Genomic DNA, 19431 nt, shown 5'->3' on the forward strand with positions numbered 1-19431 from the left:
ATCTAATTATATCGTGTAAGAACGTGACACTCTGATCCAAGAATATCGTGTCGGAATATGACACTTCGATCCAATAATATCGTGTCGGAACATAAAACTCCAGTCCAAGAATACAGTGTCAGAATGTGATGCTCCGATCCAATAGTACCATTAATTTATCATTTATTATTACCACTAATACTATTTCATCAAGCTTTCTTTATTCAAGGCATCACTTCGATAAAGAGAGTTCAGGAATATAAATTCTACGATCTCAGGATTTTAGACCAATATCAAAATACACAACCAAGCCACACAACCACACAATCAAGTACATAGAAAACTTCACAAGATCATCCAATGCATATCAATAACTATTAAGAGTTTGCTATCAAATAACATAAATCATAATCTACGTCCACTGAAGAACCGAAGTCAATCATACTATTTCTCAAAGTTTTTCCTTTCCTCAATGACTCCAAACCTTTCCAATCTATGAACTATATGTACATAATTTGTAAGTTAACAAGCCTATCGAACTCATATTATTCTATATCTAGACAAGACCAAAAAATTCACCTAACGCTATAATCAATTTACTAAAGTTCAAACTTAGAATTAAATCTTAGTTTCTCCAACTAGCATAACCTTAATGAAATTTCTATAATTCTACACACCTAATATTTAATAATTATATCAACACTTGATTTATTATATAATCTTACAATTGAGTCTCAACCCAACACACAAGTTTGCTAGTTTCCTTAAAGCAAGGAAAAATAATTAAATACAGATGACAAGTTACCTAACATAAAATCACCTTTTGATTATAAAATTTCTAAATGATAAACATATATACCTTTTCTAAAGGTAAATATGAAAATTACTTATTTTATTTAATTATGTGTAAGCTTATATTTATCAAAACAAAAATCATTACCACCAATTGTATAAATCCACGCTACACATACAGGAGCTTCATTCCAATTACCATTTATTTTCAACTTTGAAAAAAAATGAAGCATTACATATATTAGTTAATATAAACACCCACTCCCACACACCCACAAACACCACCCACACACACACACACAAATATATATATATATATATATATATCAACTCAACGCCTCCTCTATCCTTCTCTACATTATCATTGGTTTGCTAATCTTAATTCCATTCTTGCATTAGATTGCAATCATGAGTAGAATGGATTACAAATAGAATTGAGGAAAATTGCATCCCCTAATAAAATTAAAATCCGACAAAGGCTTAGAGAAAATAATACCAGATGAAGGAACTCCGCGGCGACCTTTGTAATTGCCGTCAAGGTGAGTATCCCGCTCACTTTTAATTAATTAGGGCACATAATTATGAACTAGTGATTAAATAAATAATAAATTCAACTAACCTCTTGCTACCCATGGGCATAAGTTATTAAATAAATTACGAGCTTGACCTATTAAACATCAACTAATAATATTTATTTTTTAATAAATATCCATTAACTAAATAATCATAATTATATAAATGGCTCAAAATTACCATTTAAAATTTACGGAAAGAGTTACCATAGTTCTAGTACTCAAAATGAAAAACTGGGTCATTATAACGAGACATCAACTAACCCATGAATATTTTATCTCACCATTTGTACCAAACAATTAATGCACTTCATGCATTGTACGATATAAGGAGCAAACATGAGTTTCAAACTAAGAAATCAATTCTTACGCCCCTATTTTTGTCAACATGAACAACTTGGACTTCTCTCTTTCTCAACATATCCACTTTCATTTACAAAAACATTTAGGCATTTGAAGTGATTAGTAATAACACAGACATCTTGCACAAAAACAAAACATTAAATACCATTTTCTTTAGAGGAACATATGGTTTAAATCTAACCATTTCTCTTGTTCTTTCTACCCCTGCTTCCTCTAACCCTTGTTTCCTCGGAAGACTATTTTTCTTGATTTTTTTACCCTTCTCCCTCTATCCCTTTTTTAATTATTAGAGGGAATGTCATATTAAGAAACTTCATTGCTGAAAATGTAGAACTAAGAGTAAGTCAAAAAAAAAAGACGATGGGACAGTCATTCAAAGAGTCGACCACTTGTTAGAAACAATAAATTAAAACAAACCTTGCACTAGGAACATCTTGTAAACATCAAGTGTATAAGTGATGAATTTCTAAATTAAATAAAAAAATACCAACTCAATAAAATAATTACCAAAAAAAAGAAGAAATGACCATAGATATTCAACAAAGGAGTATCCTGGAAGTTTAAACTCGAACAACATAGTTGTATTTCACTCTACTAGCAATGATAAAAGGAAATATAATCACTATAAAACTTTTTTATGGTTCAAATTTTAGCTTTCCATGAGATTAATGCTTACCTGAAGGATGTCGAGCTTGCTGATAGTCCTAATGTGTGACTATCCTTCTTCTTTAGAAAAGTGAACTGATTAATCAAACTAATAAATAATAATTCAAAAGAAGAAATATTTAATTTTATACTCCAATCTAATAATAAATGTCGAATTTACTATGTTTTTAAGTGGAAGGAGGCGATAACATAGGTGGACTATCATCATTTGAAGTAGGTGTAATTGAAAGAATTAACAAATATTATCCATGAGCTGAAAAGTTCGTTCAGAGATAGTGATTTCATAAATTTCTCCTTCGATAATATTGTCTTCAATCTTTCTTGAAAGTTGAAGATCACTTCTGCTTTGGTCAAGGTCAAAAAAATAAGAAATGCATCAGAAAATATAGAAGACAGTATAATTCTTGAATAGTTCTGTATAGAAGCATAGACTCACCAACAAAATCCAGAAAAAGTTAATACTGATTAAGAATCTTCAAAATTGAAGAGGCGTACCTTGTAGAGAATTTGCAAGGAAGACAAATAAAAAAACATTTCGTTGATTCAATAATACTATCAAACACCTTTGTTGCGTTAATTTTTAAACTGAATTAACTTAGCTTTTTAGAAAGAGGAAAAGGGGATAAAAGCCCTAAATAGGTCATTATTTTTAAGTTTGGATTCAAGTAAATACCATGTACAAATTGTATTACTTTGGTAAAACTTGTATATGTTGTGTAAGTCCTTTAGGAGTGCCACTTCTAAATAAGAGTAAACTAATAATATAACATAAACTTACATAAATCATTCTTATCTGTATAAATATTTTCAAACATTTTGTATATATATTATTAATGCAAAATTGATAAAATAAGTTCACTTCTAATATAGATAATATCATGATTCGATTTATGTCAAACAAGAAAATAAAGTTGTCACAGACATTATTTGAGAGAGTTTAATTTCAAAATAAAAAGAGCAAAACAAAATTTTCATTCTCAAGTCTTTAGCATAAAAAATAATCAAGCAATAAAAAACAGCTCAAGCTTAAATCCAAGTTGTGATATGATGATTATATATGGGATATGCCTAATTAATCATGCCACTAAATTTGGTGAGTATTCGGTTACTGGATGTCATGAATTTACGAAGAGAGTGATGATGGAACTAAAGAAGAATATATTTGTGCTGATTGTGGGAATTTTAGGAGTTTTCATCGAATGAATAGTCAGTCATTGTATATTCATCCAATACTCCGATCTCGCTTCTGGTACCCACATGTTAATCAACATGGTGGTGGAAATGTGTCTGTTATTTTTCATCCTTCAATGACTCGATTTGTACCAGAAGGGCCATTTTGTACTACTGTCCCTGAAATGATGAAATTTTTAGTCCATGAGAGATTTGTTGGTGACACTTGTTGGTGTTATTACAACAGATGAATATTAGCTAAGAAAAAATTTTTATTTTATTAGAATAAAGTTATGTTAATTAGATTCTAGTATGTTTTTTCTAACATTAATAAAGAGAAAGAAGAATTATTGCTTATGACACATACAATTGAAAGTTCATAAGAATAATTACCTAACCTATGATCTAGAGTTGGCTGCGGTGGTATATCACCTTGAAGATATCGTATCACTGTTTGTATGGTGTTCATGTTGATGTATTCACCAATAACAAGAGCCTAAAATATGTGTTCACTCAGAGAGAGCATGATCTCATACAATGTAGGTGGTTAGAATTTCTGAAGGATTATGATATGAGCATTCTTTATCACCCAGGTAAGCCTAATGTAGGTGCAGATACCTTAAGCATGTCATCTATTTGTAGTATTACCCATCTTGAAGAAAATAAAAAGGAACTAGAAAAAGATGTGAATAGTCTTGCATGCTTAGGAGTCCGAGTAATGGATTCCACATAAGGAGGAACAGTGTTGACGAATGGAGCTGAATCGTCGTTAGTATCAGAAGTGAAAGAAAAGCAAGACCAAGATCTCATTTTTCTTGAGTTGAAGGAAAATTTTCAAAAGCAAAGAGTATTATCTTTTGAACAAGGATGAAATGATGTTTTGAGATATCAAGGTAGATTGTGTGTACCAATGGTGGATGGACTCCAAGAGAAGACCACCGAGGAAGCTCAAATCTGTAACACCGTGTATCCAAAATAGAACAAAAAAAGTTTTTCAGAAAATCTACAAGTGCAATAGACGGTGGCCATCGACGGCCTTAGCCTGACCCACGATCCGTCCTGCACATCCATCGATATAGTTAGAAGCCCCCAAAATCTCAGCCCAAAAAAAATTTGACTACTTGTCGAACGACGGACGGACCTATAGTCCGTAGATCAGACTACGGTCTGTCGTATGAGTCTTTCAATCAACACTCCATTCACCCACTCTCTGATAAGAACCTTGATTGACCAGCACTGTCCGTAGATAGACTTACGGACCGTAGGTGAGAAATAGAAGATAGTTAGGGGGTAAATGCAGTTGGGACAACTTCAGATGGTCATAAATCTCACCACAAAATGAATTAATTGACCCATTGCCTACCAAGAGATAGATAATTGAATTACCTTTCCATAAAAATCTACCTTGCTAAAATCAGACCTCCAAGTAAAAATTTATGCCAATTTTAGTAAAGGCCTGTCGAACAGGCCCAACCTACGGACCAAACGACGGACCGTCTCTCTAGGTCATCGTTTCGTCCGACAGCAACTTACCCAGGTGTCTTTCAGTATTTTATCACTTTGTTTAAGCCCTACGATACGTTGTTTTGACCCTAAATCAACAGATTTTAGTCAATTTAAGCCTAGAAACATAACTAAAATTTATCTAACTCAAATCATTAATTAAAAAATTAGAAAATTAGGAGCAAGAAAGGAGAGAAAATGTCAAGAATCCTAGTAGAAGAACGCAGCAAGGTCCAACAGTTCTAACCCCAAAATCTAAGTGTTTCTCTGTGAATTTCATTACTAGGCTTGTGGGGTTTCACTAATGGGTTCCTTTAACCCATTATGTCCCTAGTTTTCAGTCAGTTCTTGATTCTTTTATCATGATTAAACCTAGGGTTTCTAGATCTTTGATAGAATTTAATGAATTTATTAAATATATGAAGCAAATCAGATTTTAAAGTTGTAATTTTGTTTATCACATGAAGTTCAGAACCCTAGCTTTGTATTTCTTTAGTTTTTGAATTATACATGCTAGGTCAGATATTTCAGCTATGCAGTTATACATGCCTCAATTTTTAATGCATAATTATAAGATTAAATGTTGCGTTCTCAGTCTGCATGTTCAGTTTTGATCTATCCAGTTCTTACAGACATAATCAGTTAACTATATAAATTAATGGAAGTAGCATAATACCGAGTTGGACTAGGGTTCGGGTGCCTAATTAGTCCCATAACTACTAGTCAAGTAGGTTGTAAATCCTCTCTGTGGGCAATCAGTTTAGTGATCATGCTAGCATGCATTTATACCTATGGCAGGGTATATTGGGTCCTCTCAATGGGCCGTATACATCGGACTCCGCATTTAGCTCATGTGATTTTATTATCGGTTATTAGTAGCTCCCACAGTTCAATCAGACTCTATTGCATTTACCATTTATTTGTGTACTCAGTATCCAATTTAATCATGTTATAAATTTGTTATTGCATTCAGTTAGCTCACAATTCTCTATATCATGTTCAAATTATTATACTTGCTTTTTTGCTTGTTCAATTATGTTTATTTAAGATTTATTCTATCCTACATGCTCAGTATCTTTCAAGTAATGGATCATACGTGCGCTATATCTTCTCGTGATGTAGGTTCAGGTTCTCAGCATTCAGATCACGCATAGATAGATTTTTGATCTTCAGTCTGCAGATTCAATGGCGAGTCCTCATTCTCCGAGGACAATAGTCTTGAGTTTTTTTTTAGTATTTAGTCTTTTAGTTTCAGTTTTGCTAGATTTTGCTGGCGCTTGTCCCAGAATTTCTAGTCCAGCTAGAGGCTATGTTCTGACATAGTTAGTTTCAGCTTTGTATTGAGTTAATATTTCTTTTGTATTAAACTCATTTGTTTTCAAATATCTCAATTATAAAATAATGGTATTCCCCATGTTTTGAATTTAAATTTATGATTTAGCCTCCGCACCAGTTTATATTATTTAGTATGCTCATGCACATGCTAGCAGGGTTTACTTGGGATCACTTGTGGTCCTAGGTTCCGTGTCCGCGTCTCAGAGGTAGCTGCGGGCGTGAAAATATATCTAGATACTCAATTTATCCGGGTTCCACAAAGATGTACTAGGATTTGTGAGAAGTATATTGTTGGAATAGTATGATGAAGGCCTCGCTAAAAATTTGTTTCCAAGTGCCAAAATTGACAAAAGTTAAAGTAGAGCACCAATGTTGGAGAGGTTTGGCTCAGAAAATATAACTTCCAAAGTGGAAGTGGGACATGATTAATATGGATTTCATCACATGCTTACCTAGATCTCCCAAGCAGCATGATTCTATTAGGTTGATACTCGATCTCACTTTTTATTGGTAAAGACTACTCATTCGGCAGAGGAATATGCTAAGTTGTACATCTAAGAGGTTGTAAGGCTTCATGGAGTTTCAATCTCTATTATATCAGATAAAGGTGCATAATTTGCTACATAATTCTGGAAGTATTTAAAGGTTTGAGCTCAAAGGTGAACCTAAGTACTACCATTCATTCTCTGACTGACCAACAAACAGAGAATACCATTCATACATTAGAAGATATGTTTAGGGCATGCGTGATTCAATTTCAAAGGGATTTGGGATGATCACCTACCCCTCATTGAGTTGCTTACAAAAACAGTTACCACTATAGCATCCAAATGACTCCTTATGAAGCGCTTTATGGGAGAAGATATTCCTATTCGATGATTTGAAATTTGTGAAGCATGTTTGATAGGACAAGATTTAGTACACCAAGCTATAAAGTAAGGTAAAGGTGATTACAGAGAGATTTAAAACGGCACAAAGTCATCAAAAAACCTACACCGATGTTAGGAGGAATCCATTAGAGTTTTAAGAAGATGATTGGGTATATCTAAAAGTTTCACCCATGAAAGATGTTATAATGTTTGGTAAGAATGGAAAGCTTAGTTCCTAGTATATTGGACCTTATCGCATAGACAAGAGGATTAACAATGTAGCTTATGAGTTAGAGATAACCCAAGAATTAGCAGAAGTTCATCTGGTTTTCACATCTTTATGTTGAAGAAGTGCATGTGAGATCCTTCATTGATCATTCCAACTAAAAATATTGGGACAAAGGATAGTTTATCTTATGAAAGGATTTCGGTTGAGATCTTAGATCAAGGTCCTTTGCAGGAACCAAAGTTTTGAAAAAGCTACTTGAGAAGATGAAGAGGAGATGAAGAAGAGATATCCACATCCCTTTGAATTCGGAGAAAATGCAGACCAAAAAACAAAATTTTTTTCTTAGTACTTTTTATGTTATGATTAAGCATGTTATTGTTGCATTTGCATATTGGGTGTTTGAGCTCAATGTTACCACCCTTGGTCTAGTAGGACATTCGAGGATGAATGTTCCCAAGGCAAAGATATTGTAGCATCTTGCAACTAGAAAGAACTAGAAAGGAGTTTAAAATATGAAAATAGTGGTTTTTGGAAAGTGTAGGTTAAAATGGAAAATTTAAGTTAAAAGTAAGTTTTGGTCATTTTCAGTAGAGTGAGTTATGCCCTTTTTAAGTTGGGCTATTGGATTAACAAAATGTCCAATTCCAATATTTTAAACGGTATTTTAGTCTTTTCACATTTTAAGGAGTTTAATAAGGGTCAAGACTCAATTTAGTCAGTTTGGAAGTTGGAAATTTTCATGCTAGGGTTAAGGAGAAAGGAGAAGAGAAGAGAAGAAGAAGAAAAAAGACAAGATTCACCAAGATCGTTGAAGTTAGCATGTGGATTTCGTCAGGGAAGATCCCTAAAACGGTATGTGAGTTTCCTTTAAGTTGGGTTCGTTCACCTACGTGTAAAGCATATCTGATTCGGCATGATTTCATTCATAAAAGATTGAATTTTGAATGTTGTTCTTGAATTGCTTTAGTTCTTGAACATGAGTTGATGTTTATGAATTTCTCGAGGTAGATAGTGTTGTTCTTTGGGTTAGATCCTTGAACATATGAATTGGGTACATAGATGTAAGGTGAATTTGAGGAAATAAATTAAATTAGATTAGAATGATTTAAGGTCAAGAAAACGAGATGAAAATCCGACAGGCGTCACCTGGGCAGGGTCAAGAACAGCGCGCCCCATCTGCGCCAGAGGGTCTGGGGTGGCACGCCTGCAGTGCGCCTAGTTGGAATCTCAAACTAATGGGTTTAGCATAGAGCGCCCTGAATGTGTCCAAATCGGTGTTTTTCGCCTAGTTTTTGTAGTTTAGTTCGATTAAACCTTTGTAAAGTGTTTTAACACTTCCTAATGATTCTAACTACTCTAAATGACTTCTAATCATAAATAAATCATCTCGAGACATAAATTAATACCTTAAATCCATAACTTCAAATTCAAGAAAAGTTTAGAGCCAAGTCTAGAAAGTTCTTACAGTCTTTTCAAGAAGTCTTTTTACAAATGTTTTCTAAACTTTGATTTTTTGACTTAAAGATCAGGTTGAGTAAAGATTAAGGGTAAGAAGAAGAAGTTTATTTCAAGTTTCATAAGTCATTAAAAACTAAATTAAATGTCGTTTTAAGACATAAGGTTGAGTTCAGTTCAGAGTAAGAGAAGTCTTTTCATCAAAGCAATATATGAGGACTAAATATTCGTAAAGAAGTATTAAAATGTTTTTAATATTTTAAAAAAGAATAGAAACAAATATTTCCAAGAGCCTGTGGGCTAGTTTTCAATTAAAGAGTAATAACGTTCAAAATGAAGCAAACATGAAAATTGAGATTTCCAAGGTAGCCTATGAGTTATGTTTTTGGGCACTAATCTCAAATCACAGAAGAAGTATATTTTTAAAACATAAGAGCCAATATATTTTTAGAGTACCATTAGGCATCGATATGGGGGAGAGTTGAAACGACTCATAGCCGTATAAACCATGTAGCCACCATGGGTAGATAAAACCTTTTCACAATAGACTAGTGCATCCATTAGGTAGTTCAGGTCTTATACCTTTGGCTGAGTATAGGATGCGCTAGCAACGTGAGGTAGATCATTGTATTATCATTATATCTCTTAAGTAATGGTTGTCGGTTAGAGAAACTCCCAAAGAAATTAAATTTATTTTATATATAAATCAATTTATTTGTATTTTTAAATTAAGTGTTAATTAAAACTTTGTATATACTCAGAGTTTAAAACATGATTTCAAACAACTTTTCTTTATATTGCACTTGCTTTTAAATTGCTTTATATTGAAGTGAGTCAATTATATTGAGATATATTATTGATGAGTTGAGCATAGCCAAGGAAAGTGTTCCTTCTTACACTTTTAAAGCTTAAGTTGTTTTAGCATTCCAAATCGCATACTCGTACATTCAATGTATTGATGCCAATTGACCTATATCGTATCATGACGCAAACGCAGGTAACGAGGATCGACATTCAGCGCAATGGTGATCCAGTTGAGAAATCTATAATCAGTTGGTGAGCATCCTTACATTTTAGAGGACTCCTTTTATTGTTTCTTCTCAGTACTTTCTTTATTAGGATGTTGTGGGGTCTATACAAACATCCTTTAAGTTTTCGAGGCTTCATAGATAGACAACGAGATTTGAGTCCTTAAGTCTTTTCATCTTCGTATATTCATTAAGACTTGGGTTTCCACTTTTAACCAATTGAATATTTTAAACCTTTACAACATTCGTAGTTAGTAAGTTTTATCACTTCAGTTGAGTTTTTATCTTAATAGTTATTGATCATTGTCTTTCGCTGAGTTAAGTAAGCAAGACCAAGGAACCACTCAAGGCCAACAATGGTCATTGAGTGACAGCCACGTTCAGGGTGTAGGCTCGGGGCGTGACAAACCTAGTTCTAATTTAATATTTTCTTTTAATGCAAATCAAATGAATATATATATACTTGTTCAATAAAGATTTGGTTAATTTTTATTTCCAAAATTTAATAAATGGGTAACATTATTAAGAGTTTGATTAGACTAATAAAAAATAGTAATTAAACAATAGCTAATTAGCTAACCAATGATACATACTACAAAAAAATATGATATAAAATAGACACCAGAATTCGTGTAACAATTCAAAGTTATACTAGAACCATTCATAAGCTTATTGATAATAAATGATAAGTTGATACATATAAATGTATAGCTGCTACATTAACCACAATTTCTCCACGTAGAAAAACAAAGAAACTCTCTCAATTTCATATTAATTAAATTTATGAGATAATTCACATATATTAAGAAAAATATTTAAGGACACAAATTAAATCATACTTTATAGTTTCTACTATTTGTCCTTTTCTTAATAATAATTAATATAAGTTTCTCCAACAAATAAAAAGTCAAATATAAAAAAAATTCAAATATGCATGTGGACCCTTGAACAATTCAATTATTTTGAATAATGAAATAAACCTAAAAATAAGTTCACATTAAATTTGGAAGGGGGGGGGGGGGTAATTATTCTGTTTTAAGGAATTTAAAGTGGCGCAAATAAGCATTAGAATTTCAAATATGTGTGTTTGGAGGGGGGGGGACACATACATATGATATAACGAATAAATGATTGTAAGAAAATTATTTAACGGTAATAATATAACTATCATCCTTTTATATTTTAATAAAAATAATAAATATGAGTATTTAAAATCAAAAAACTATTTAAATATTGTTAAAGGCTTTAGCTACTATAAATACAATAACATTAACTCAATCATCACTAAATATTTTTGTGGTAATCTTACCGCAAAATAAAAATCTATTTCCACTAAATATCTATTTTATTAAAGTGGTTCTATATACGGAAATCCACATATCCAATTGCTAAGTCATAAATATTTTTTTTTTAAAAAAATAATCCCTGAAAATAGAAGTATATTTCAGTTTTCCTCTATATTTTTAAAAGATGTATGATGATCTATTACATTTTAAGTCATTTTGTCCTATATCCTAATAGGTGAATGTTTTTTATAATATTAGTTTCACAAATAATCACAAAGGAGAAGTCAAATGTATATTTAATTACTTTATTTTCAAGTTTAGTTTAGTAAAGAATTAAATTTACTTTCAGCAGTACCTAATAGTACGATTTAAATAAATAAATAGATTGTGCTTCCTTTTATAATTTGAACTTTTAAATAAGATATTCAGTCAATTCAATATGGTACTAGAGAAAGTAAATAGTCATATATAAAAAACATGACATGACCCAAAATGATTCGTGTGACACCCACACTTACCCTCCTAGTGGGCGAACCAAGGAAACCAAATCCCAACATCTACATATAGTTCAACTACAAATAATAAAATAATGCAAAAGCTCCAAAACTTATAGACTATCATGTTGCCAAAACCTGAAAGTCATCATAACAAGGACATCTAATCTCCAATTACTAAATCTAAGAGTATCAATGACACCAAAATAAATGAACAAAAGTAATTTGTGTCCGAAAACAAAGAAAATCCGATAATGACAAAGAGAATATAACCCAAGCTGGAATGAATAGCTCACCCTTGAACATGAGATGCAAAGACTTGCTAGAACTGAGGGAAATTCAAAGTCATTGGTACACTCGCTACACTCCATAAAAGTAAAACAAAGAAAAACACGAGTAGGGCTCAGTATGGGGCAATATGTACTGAGTAGGTATCATCAGTCAACCCAAAATAAAAACTAATACACAATGAATAATAGTATGAACTCAACAATAGAACTTAACGTGTAATAAAAAACAAAAAACATGAACAAGTGTTGACAACAATAAAGTAAGTATATAACAAGCCAACAATATCAAGATCATCCAGGAGGACTCATGCCTCTAACAACACCATTAAGGGAATTGAGTTCTTTGAGATTGAGTACATTTCATTAATTCAATAAGTTTTTCCATTAATATGATAGTGTCGGAACGTGACACTCCGATCCAATTATATCGTGTCGGAATGCGACACTCTGATCCAATAATAGAATGTCGAAACGTGACACTCCGATACAAGAATAACATGTCAGAACCTGACACTTTGATACAATAATATCGTGTCGGAATGTGACACTTTGATCCAATTACACTGTGTAAAAATGTGACACTCCGATCCAATTATACTGTGCCAAAACGTGACACTCCAATCAAATTATACTATTAATTTATCATTTATTATCACCACTTTCAATTTATTGATAATATTTTATCAAGCCTTTTTTATTCAAGGCATCACTTCGATGAAGAGGGTTCAAAAATATAAATGCCATGGTCCAAGAATTTCATACCAATCGCTAAACACACAATCAAGCAACACCCAACCACACAATCAAGTACCTAGAAAACTTCCCAATATCATTCAATGCGTATCTAGAGTTTGCTATCAAATATAATAAACCATATCCTAGCTCCACCGATGAGCTTAAGTCAAGCAAGCTACCTCCTCACCTACAAACGTTTCAAATCTACCAGGTATATATACATAATTTGTAAGTTAACGAGTCTATAGACATCATATTAGTCTATGTATAGCCTAGACCAAAAACTCATCTAATTCTATAATCAATTTTCTAAAGTTCAAACCAAAGGATAAGTCTTAACTCATCCAATTAGCATAACTTTAGTAGAATTTAATAAATTCAATACACCTAATATTTAACTTTCTATCTCAATATTTTCACAACATAATTTATGATATAGTAACACAATAAATACCAAAGACTAAAATACCGTAAAGGTTAAAGCCACTGGTTGCCGAAACCAGTGGAAATACTAAAAAAAAACAAGGTATAATTTGTCACTCTAAGTCAAATTTATCTCATATATAATACTTTTAATTATTCACTATTGATAACCACCAAGACCCCATTAACTTTGTTAACATCTACTTCAATTCTAATGTCGTCGGTTATTATAATAGTATAATTCCTCAGTTTGTTAAGTGCACGGCGCACTATTTAATTCCCTTAGTAATTATTAGGAAATCAAAAGTAATCAAAATATAATTTAATACCAAAACCTTGTCTCCTCAAAACGCTAACATTAAATGTTTCTCCCAATTTCTTCATATACTCCCAAATTTTATTTGCACCTTAAAAAAACAATAGTAATAAAGATTAACGGCACCCAATTATTAATATTTAAAACATAAATTTGGAATTTGATTGATTTTTACCGTAGTTTTTCTGTCAAACTTGTTGGTGGTGCCAAGAACCGAGAGAAGAGGCGCATGCTATTTGTCTTCTGATAACCAAATAATACGACCCTTCTTTCTTTTATTTAATTAATTTATATATGGGTATAAATTATGGATTAAAAAATATTAAATCCTATTAATTTTAGTGTTATCTCTTTAACCATCAATTAAATTAATTATTAAAACTACCCAATTAATTTTTTTTTAATTATTGTTACGAATAGTCCATATTATCTATTTAGAATCTATCAAAAATAATTTTATGACATAAAAAGATCTATTACCCCAAAAAATTCAAATGGGTCTTCACATTATATACAAATTACCCATCGTTCGTCCTCGAACGACCAAACAAAGGTGAGGGTAAGAAAGGATAGTTGTCTCAACAATTCTTTCAAAATATTAAGACCCAAGGCCTCATATCAAAAGTGTAAACCTAACTAATTGGAGATCTACACATCCTCTCATAAAATCACTCAAATGAGGTCATCTTAATACTCTACTAAGAATTGTTGTTATATGTAAACTCAACTAACAACAAACTATTCCCAATGGACTCTTCAACTGACCAATTTTCCAACTAAACCTTCACACAGTCACCAGGACAAATATCATCCAATATAATAATGATAAAATCCTTAGTCAATATTGGTTACAATCAGGAGGACAATCACAAAATCGATATACCTGATCCACTACTAGGGTTTCCATTAGAGATGAAAACAACACGGGCATAACAAGTGAATCATACTCCAAACCACACTCGAAGGAAGTAGTTGGTCACATAATAATGTACATAACAAAGGTCGAATAACTCTAGAAACTCCTTTGAGAGGTCCCATATCAAACATTTTCATTCATCTAACTCTATCTCTTTTGTTTTCTTGTTACTCACAGTCACCAATTTAGTCCCTATTATAATTGCATAAATTCCTGATTTATTGAATCCCAAATCCGTTGAAGTTAACTCTCTTAACACTAACAAAACATCATAACCACGTTAGTTATCTTCCTGACACCTAAACCATCATTAGTATCAAATCATTCTTATCAAATCACGTTCAATTAAGACTCTCTCTTTCTATTTAAACATTTCATGACAAATGTTAGACACAAACAAAGCTAATAACACTAATTTCAAATTTGATATTACCTTCCCATCGAGATAAAACTATCAGTTCACACCCAAACTCAACTTCATACCACTTTCACCTACCATGCTTAAGTTACCATTTGAAACTATCACATATCTCATGCCAACACTTAGTAAAATTGTTAGTCACTCCAATTATTCTATATAATATAAACTCATATGTCACGACCCAAATCCGAGCCGCGACTCGCACCTACACTTACCCTCCTATGTGAGCGAACCAACCAATCTAAACCTTAACATTTCAATGTAATATCAACAGAAAGTAATGCGGAAGACATAACTCATTAATAAAAACCAATTCAATAAACTTCTAAAATTCAACATCTATCATTCCCAAAAATCTGGAAGTCATCACCACAAGAACATCTACGATCAAATGACTAAACTAAGAGTATTCTAAAAGCTAAAACAAGTAAAAGCTAGTCCATGCCGAAACATCAAGGCATCAAGACATGAGGAAGAAGATCCAGTCCAAGCTAGAAGCATTAGCTCACCCTGAAGATCTGATGTGACAAAGACTGGCTAGAATTGCGGTTGAGTTGAAGACGACGGCACGTTTGCTGCACTCCACAAATAACAAAGAAGAAAACATAAAAGTAGGGGTCAGTACAAAACACAGGTACTGAGTAGATATCATCGGCCAACTCAAAATAGAAAATAGTATATACCAAAAAATATCATAAAATCAACTATGATACTCAACATGTAGCGACAACAAGTACTTTAAGCGTTAGTAAGTAGTGCCAAGTTCATACATGAGGACTCAAGCCTCAATACCATACTCATTTGGGAATTATGTTCATTAGATTGAGTATATTAACATCTTTCAAGATTCATTATCTTTATTTCTCTTGTGTCGGTACGTGACACTCTGCTCCCTCATATTCTTTAATCCTCTTGTGTCAGTACGTGACACTCCGATCCCCTACTACTATGTGTCGGAATGTGACACTCCGATCCCCTAAATCTACGTGTCGGTTCGTGACACCCGATCCCCTAAATCTATGTGTCGGTTCGTGACACCCGATCCCCTTAATCTACGTGTCGGTTCGTGACACCCGATCCCTTAATTCTATGTGTCAGAACGTGACACTCCGATCCCCTAATCTCATTCTATCAATTCATCAAGCCTTCTTTTATACCAAGGCATCGTCATTCTCATTACTTTAGTTCATCAAGCCTTTTCTTATACCAAGGCATCATCATTAACAAAGAGATTATATTTTTCAAGATTTGGGATTTAATAGCTTCATCATGCTTATTTCATCATAATCATATAATCACATTCATGCAAGCATACAACTAAGTATATAGCAGGGTTTACAATACTACCAATACATATCATTCCCTATTAAGAGTTTACTACGAATAGCATGAAAACCATAACCTACCTCCACCGAAGATTAGTGATCAAGCAAGCAATTTCCACAAAGCTTTGTTCTTCTTCCTCCTCGTTCGACTCTCTCTCTCTCTCTCTCTTGGTTCTTTCTATTTTCTTTATTAAAACCCTCTTTCTTTTACCCTAATTAGCATATAATTAAGAATAAAAGATGGCAATAATAACCCACTAATTAACTTAAGGTTACCTCTTTTAACCCCCAAGTAATTAGACTTATTAACATTAACCCACTAATTTTATCATTAAAGCAGGAATAGTCAAAAACGTCCCTTAAAACAATTAAGGAAATCCGACTCAGACTAGGATTACGCAGTCTGTGATGGCCCGTCGTGCCTGCGATGGTCCGTCCTTCTGCTCCGTCACAGAGTTCAGAGACTCAATTCTCCGAAGAGTCTGTGAAGGCCCGTCACGCCTGTGACGATCCGTCCTGCCATTCCGTTACGAAGTTCAGAGAGTCGATTTCAGTACCCATTTTTCAGAATTTCTAAGTATTTTTGAACGAGACTCCCTCGACGGTCCGTCGTGCCCATGATGGTCCCTTGTGGGGTCCATCGTCTGTCTCAGTTTTCCAAAAATAAAATTTGCTGCTCAAAACGACTAACTCGGTCGTTACAATAGATACCAATTTACCCATCGTTCGTCCTTGAACGATCACAACATAAGAAACAAGGGCGAGAAGGAGTACCTGAATCTGTAAACAGGTGTGGGTATCTTTCTCGCATATCAGCCTCCTTCTCCCAAGTAGCCGCTTCAACTGGTCGATTCTTCCATTGAACTTTGATGGATGCAATCTCCCTTGACCTCAACTTGCGAACTTCTCTACCTAAAATAGCAACAGGTTCCTCCTCATAAGACAAATTCTCATCAAGCAGGACCGAATCCCAACGGATAATGTAGTTTCCATCCCCATGATATTTTTTCAACATAGACACATGAAATACCGGATGCACTCCGGACAGCCCTGGAGGCAAGCTAACTCATAAGCCACCTCCCCTACTCGCTTAAGTACTTCAAAGGGACCAATATACCTTGGGCTTAGTTTACCTCTTTTACCAAACCGCATCACCCCTTTCATGGGCGAAACGTTCAGCAAGACTTGTTCACCCTCCATGAACTCTAAGTCTCTAACCTTTCGATCTGCATATTCTTTTTGCCTACTTTGCGCCGCTAGAAGCTCTTCTTGAATAGACTTCACTTTCTCTAATGAATCCCTCAAAAGGTCATTACCCCTTGGTCTGACCTCAAATGCATCAAACCACCTAATGGGAGACCTACATCTCCTACCATATAATGCTTCAAATGGGGCCATGTCAATACTTGAGTGATAGCTATTATTGTATGAAAACTCCACTAAGGGTAAGAAGTTATCCCAATGACCACCAAATTCTATCACACATGCACGAAGCATATCCTCCAACACTTGAATCGTTCGCTCAGACTGACCATCGGTCTTAGGATGGAATGCAATACTAAGGTCCATCCTAGTACCTAATTCCGCATGCAATGTTTTCCAAAACATAGAAGTAAACTGTGTACCTCCATCTGATATGATGGAGAGTGGAACCCCATGCAACCGAACAATTTCTGAGATATTGATTTTGGCTAGCTTCTCTGCATTGTAAGTCACCTTGACCGGAATAAAATGAGCAGACTTTGTTAACCTATCAACAATCACCCAAATAGAGTCATACTTACCCATTGTCTTTGGAAGACCAACCACAAAATCCATTGGAATTCTCTCCCACTTCCATTCCGGAATGGGCATTCTCTGAAGTGTTCCTCCGGGCCTCTGGTGTTCGTACTTTACTTGTTGACAGTTTGGACATTTGGCAATAAAATCAACAATGTCGCGCTTCATTCTACTCCACCAAAAGTGTTGCTTTAGATCACGATACATCTTGGTTGCAACAGGATGTATAGAATACTTTGAACTACGAGCCTCTTCGAGAATAGTGTTGATCAAATCATCAACGTGGGGTACACATACCCTTCCATTGATTCTCAAAACACTGTCCTTATCGATTGTTGCTTCTTTAGCCTCTCCTTGCAGCACTTTATCTCAGACCTGGACCAATTTCTCATCATTAAACTGCTTTCCCTTAATCTTGTCAAGGAAGGAAGATCTTGCCTCCACACAAGCCAAAAATCCTCCCTTCTCATTTACTTCTAACCTCATAAAGTCATTAGCCAGAATCTGAACCTCTCTAGCCAATGGGCGTCTAGAAACTTGTAAGTGAGCTAGACTTCCCATGCTTCCCGCCTTTTTACTTAAAGCATCTGCCACAACATTCGCTTTTCCCGGATGATACAAAATAGTGATGTCGTAGTCCTTCAGTAGTTCCATCCATCTCCTCTGTCTCAAGTTCAAATCTTTCTGAGTAAAGACATACTGAAGGCTACGATGATCCGTGTAGACCTTACACTTAACCCCATATAAATAGTGTCTCCATTGCTTTAATGCAAACACTACCGCAGCCAATTCCAAATCATGAGTTGGATAGTTACGTTCATGCACTTTTAATTGTCTGGAAGCATAAGTAATCACATTCTTCTCTTGCATTAGCACTGCACCCAAACCAGAATAGGATGCATCACAATAAATAATGAAGTTCTTACCTTCTATGGGCAATGTGAGAATGGGTGTGGTAGTCAACAACGTCTTGAGCTTCTGGAAACTTTCCTCACACTCATCCGACCATACAAATGGAACGTTCTGCTTAGTCAAGTTCGTCAATTGGGAAGCAATGGAAGAGAATACCTTGAGAAATCGGCGGTAGTAGCTATCTAACCTAACAAAGCTCCTTATTTCTGACACATTAATAGGTCTTACCCTATTCTTCACTGTCTTAATCTTAGAAGGATCCACCATCACTCCATCCTTAGACACCACGTGTCCCAAGAAGGACACTTCATCTACCCAAAACTCACACTTAGAGAACTTGGCATAAAGCTTTTTCTCCCTTGACATTTTCAATACAATTCTCAAATGCTCCTCATGTTCCTTCTTACTTTTAGAGTATATCAGTATATCATTAATAAATACGATCACAAAGAGATCAAAATATGACTTACAAATCCCGTTAATCAAGCTCATGAACACAGCAGGGGCATTCGTAAGACCAAAAGACATCACTACAAATTCGTAATGCCCATACCTGGTTCGAAAAACAGTCTT

This window comes from Solanum lycopersicum, chromosome 5 (genome assembly GCF_036512215.1).
Source record: "Solanum lycopersicum chromosome 5, SLM_r2.1".
Classification (NCBI taxonomy): domain Eukaryota; kingdom Viridiplantae; phylum Streptophyta; class Magnoliopsida; order Solanales; family Solanaceae; genus Solanum; species Solanum lycopersicum.